Here is a 4,603-nt window from a genome sequence, read left to right as displayed (position 1 = left end):
AGGGGTCTAGTTTCTGCTTTCTGAATATAGCTAGCCAGTTTCCCCAGCACCATTTATTAAAGAGGGAATCCTTTCCCCATTGCTTGTTTTTGTCAGGTTTGTCAAAGATCAGATGGTTGTCGATGTATGGTGTTATTTCTGAGATCTCTGTTCTGTTTCATTTGTCTATATCTCTGTTTTGGTATCAGTACCATGCTGTTTTGGTTACTGTAGCCTTGTAGTATAGTTTGAAGTCAGGTAGCATGATGCCTCCAGCTTTGTTCTCTTAGCCTAGGTTAGTCTTTCCTACATGGGCTCTTTTTTGGTTCTATATGAAATTTAAAGTCGCTTTTTCTAATTCTGTGAAGAAAGTCACTGGAAGCTTGATGGGAATATCATTAAATCTATAAATTGCTTTGGGTAATATGGCCATTTTCACAATATTGATTCTTTCTATCCATGAGCATGAAATGGTTTTCCATTGTTTTGTGTCCTCTCTTATTTCCTTGAACAGTGGTTTGTAGTTCTCCTTGAAGAGGTCCTTCACATCCCTTGTAAGTTGTATTCCTAGGTATTTTATTCCCTTTGTAGCAATTGTGAATCGAGTTCACTCATAACTTGGCTCTTGGTTTGTCTACTGATGTATACGAATGGTTGTGATTTTTGCACATTGATTTTGTATCCTGAGACTTTGCTGAAGTTGCTTATCAGCTTAAGGAGTTTTTAGGCTGAGACAATGGGGTTTTCTAAATATACAATCATGTCATCTGCAAACAGAGATAATTTGACTTCCTCTCTTCCTATAGGAATATGCTTTATTTCTTTCTCTGATTGCCCTGGCCAGAACTTCCAATACTATGTTGAATAGGAGTCTTGTGCCAGTTTTCAAAGGGAATGCTTCCAGCTTTTGTCCATTCGGTATGATATTGCCTGTGGGTTTGTCATAAATAGCTCTTATTATTTTGAGATATGTTCCATCAATACCTAGTTTATTGAGAGTTTTTAGGATGAAGGGATTTTGAATAATATTGAGTAATTGAACACCAACATGGCTTCACCTTACTCCAACAGTGAAATTGCTCATATGAAGGTCACCAGTAAGCTCAAAAGGCCTCATCTGCCTTCATTATTTGACCTCTCAGCAACTTTTAAAGTATCAGATCATGCTCTACGATCAAGACATTTTCCTTGGCCGGGCGCGGTGGCTCAAGCCTGTAATCCCAGCACTTTGGGAGGCCGAGACGGGCGGATCACGAGGTCAGGAGATCGAGGCCATCCTGGCTAACACGGTGAAACCCCGTCTCTACTAAAAAAAATACAAAAAACTAGCCGGGCGAGGTGGCGGGCGCCTGTAGTCCCAGCTACTCGGGAGGCTGAGGCAGGAGAATGGCGTGAACCCGGGAGGCGGAGCTTGCAGTGAGCTGAGATCTGGCCACTGCACTCCAGCCTGGGCCACAGAGCGAGACTCTGTCTCAAAAAAAAAAAAAAGAAAAAAAAAAGACATTTTCCTTTCTCACTTCTTGATGACACCACATAAAACTAGTTTTCCTCCTTTTCACAAGCCAACTTTTTGGGTTTGCTTTTTTGTTTGAGACAGGGTCTCACCCTGTCACTCAGGTAATACATCCGAAATGATAGACTTGAATAGGAATAGTAATTGAAAGTCCAAGACTTCAGATCTGTCAGTAGATAATTTTGGACTCAAGCCTGGGATAGGTCACTTGCTAGCTGGGAGCCTAGGCAAGATATTTTACTTTCTAATTTTCAGTTTCCTCATGAGTAAAATGTGGGCACTAGAGTTATTGGTTGGTAAGGGTTAAATGAGCTGGTATGGTAATAGCTTAGTCACACCACACTGTTCTCAGAATATTTCATTTCAGTTTAGTGAATATGGGTCCTTATTGTACAAGGGATTAAGATAAATTTATAGAATAAATAAATTTTCTAACTACAACTTCTCACCATCATATAGTTTTTAACCTCCATGAGGAATATGAGTTCAACATCTCTATAACTTTTTTTTTTTTTTTTTTTTTTTTTTTTGAGACGGAGTCTCGCTCTGTGGCCCAGGCTGGACTGCAGTGGCCAGATCTCAGCTCACTACAAGCTCCGCCTCCCGGGTTCACGCCATTCTCCTGCCTCAGCCTCCCGAGTAGCTGGGACTACAGGCGCCCGCCACCTCGCCCGGCTGGTTTTTTGTACCTTTTAGTAGAGACGGAGTTTCACCGGGTTAGCCACGATGGTCTCGATCTCCTGACCTCGTGATCCGCCCGTCTCGGCCTCCCAAAGTGCTGGGATTACAGGCTTGAGCCACCGCGCCCGGCCCTCTATAACTCTTAATATAAAATATTGAACTGATATGATTTGACTGTTTCCCCACCCAAATCTCATAAAGAATTTTAATCCCCACCCTAACCCTAACAATCCTCACCCTATGCTATCCCTAACCTAACTGAAAATGTTAAGAGCCTAACAGTTGAGTGAATAAATGATGACTGATCCTAAAGCAATTAAGTAAATAATTCATTAGGGAATTATTAAAGAATTAAGAATTAATATTCCACAAATACTCACTGTGTCTCAGTGATGCTCCTTGGTGTTCCCAGGCTTTTCTTAACCACCCCCACTTAAGCTTTGCAACCACCCCATGGCAGGTCCTAGCACCATCCCCATTTTGCAGGTGAGAGGTTTGTGAACCTGCCTAGGGTCACACACCTGGGCAGTGTCAGGCCTGAATTTCAGCAGGCACAGGTGGTGTCAGGAGAGACGCTGATGTCATAACAGTACAAGGAAAAGGAGGAGCAGAAGTGAGCAAGGCGTGATGGCCAGACATGCCATGGGCTGACCCTACATGAACTCTGCCCCACAGCTGGCCAGGCTACACTTTTCCTGTCCTTACGTCGAGTTTTCACTTCATCATAGGAAGAGCACGGAGCGCAGGGAGAGTGTCCAAACAGCACTGGTACGGACTAGGAACTAGAGACTTTGGCTAACACCGACTCAGTGAAAAGCAATCAGACAAAATACTAGAAATAAACCACAGGGACAGCTGGCTTTGTCTTTAGGTGTCGGGCCTGCATGTGTTTCCTTCTAAGTCTGTCCCCTCATTCTCCAAAGCAGACATGAACTCGGGTGATGAGTCAGGCTGCAGGAGCAGTGTGGGGTCACAGGAAGCCCCCCCCCCCGACCCCGGTCCCCGATGTGGGCTCCTCGCTGGTGACTTCCCCCTCCCTGGGGTCTGACCTTGTCCCCATGTCGGGGTCCTAGCACCCCCGCACCCACTCCACGCTCCAGTCTCATCTGAGGAGAGAGAGGAACTGATCACGTGAGATGGTCCCATGGCCACGGGATGACAGTACCTGGCAGCCAGTGGCTTTGAAACTGTCTCAGCTCCAGGAAAGTCCGGGGCTGAGGCCAGCAGCTCCCACGGTCCTTGGATTGTCTCTGGCGATTGTGGAGGCCCCTTTTCCTCACGTCCCTCTGCAAGTGATGAGATGGGAGGGGAGGCTTAGTGAGGCTCCGGGTCCCAGTCTCCTTCCCAGCAGCCAAGAGCAGCCCTGCTGGCTGGAAAAGGCTGTTGCCACGGGGCCATCCCAGTATTCTCTCTTTCTTGGCATGTCTTTGGTCTGAACCAACAATCCATTACTATCAACCAAGACACCCCAAAACCTAGTGCTTGGTTCACCTCTCAAATATACTCACTGAACCCTCCTCTGGCCACACGATGCCGTCGTCTCCAGCTCAGCTCCTGGCCCTGCCACACAGTGACCTCGAAATGCAAATGGGCAGCCACAGCTCCGTTTCCAGCCGCGCTGGAGGTTTTGCTGTTTGGAGGCAGGAGGACTTGTCCTTCAGATAAGCCTGACAGCTAAGCAGGTGCGCAACCGGTCTGCCAACCGCTGGTGATGCCAAACATCCCTTTCCCGGGGCATGAAGCCAGCCCAGCTGCCACTCCTTGGGCACAGGTGCGCGCGGAGGCGGCTGTGACAGCTCATTCCACCGAGAGAGGGAGCGGGAGCCCAGCCGAGCCTCTGTGCGGACAGCAGGGACGGCACTCGGTGCACGGCGCCCTAGATGAAGGAACGAGTCCGGAGCAAGAGCTCGGAGAGGCAGAGAGCGCTCCGCGTGGGCGGGACCCGCAGCCGCTGCCTCCCCAGACTGCCCCCTCCCGGGCCCGCGCGGCGCCGTTGGGGCCATTTGCGCAGCCGCACACACGTCCCGCCGGGCGGGCCCCGCTCCACCCAGACAAAGCGCCCGGGGCCCCCCGAGTCCCTGCAGCGTCAGGGCCTGCGGAACCGCGCGGCCTTTGCCCCACAAAACCACCGCGCGGCGGCAGAGCGCTTCTGCCCGCGTCGCAAGGAAACGAGCCGCACCCCCCAGCCTGCGTTTCCGTTTCCCGGAGAGACCCCGGGCTCCCTCCTCCGAGGACAGGAACGCAACGCACTGGCAGAGCTCGCGGATTGGCTGGGGGAGAGAAGTGGGCGGAGTGAGCACTAGGAGATGCTGTCATTATATAAGAAAGAGAAGTGGGCAGGGTGGGCACCGGGTAGAGCCTGCTGGGTGTATAGGAGCGAGAAGCAGGCGGAGCTGGCACTGAGATCCTGCAATTGGACAGGCGTGAAGT

At 49.8% G+C, this 4,603-nt stretch overlaps 1 long non-coding RNA gene across 1 annotated transcript; it reads right to left on the bottom strand.

Moving 5' to 3' along the window:
* Positions 1 to 6: 6 nt before the first annotated feature.
* On the bottom strand, positions 7 to 4,120 carry LOC126938777 (uncharacterized). Its single transcript, XR_007720171.1, has 3 exons — positions 3,682 to 4,120; positions 3,339 to 3,459; positions 7 to 909 (listed from the first exon to the last, which is right to left on the bottom strand). It is a non-coding gene; the product is annotated as an uncharacterized LOC126938777 (long non-coding RNA).
* Between the last annotated feature and the right edge of the window lie 483 nt (positions 4,121 to 4,603).

Source organism: Macaca thibetana, chromosome 16 (genome assembly GCF_024542745.1).
Source record: "Macaca thibetana thibetana isolate TM-01 chromosome 16, ASM2454274v1, whole genome shotgun sequence".
NCBI lineage: Eukaryota > Metazoa > Chordata > Mammalia > Primates > Cercopithecidae > Macaca > Macaca thibetana.
This window is presented reverse-complemented; position numbering and strand designations above follow the sequence as displayed.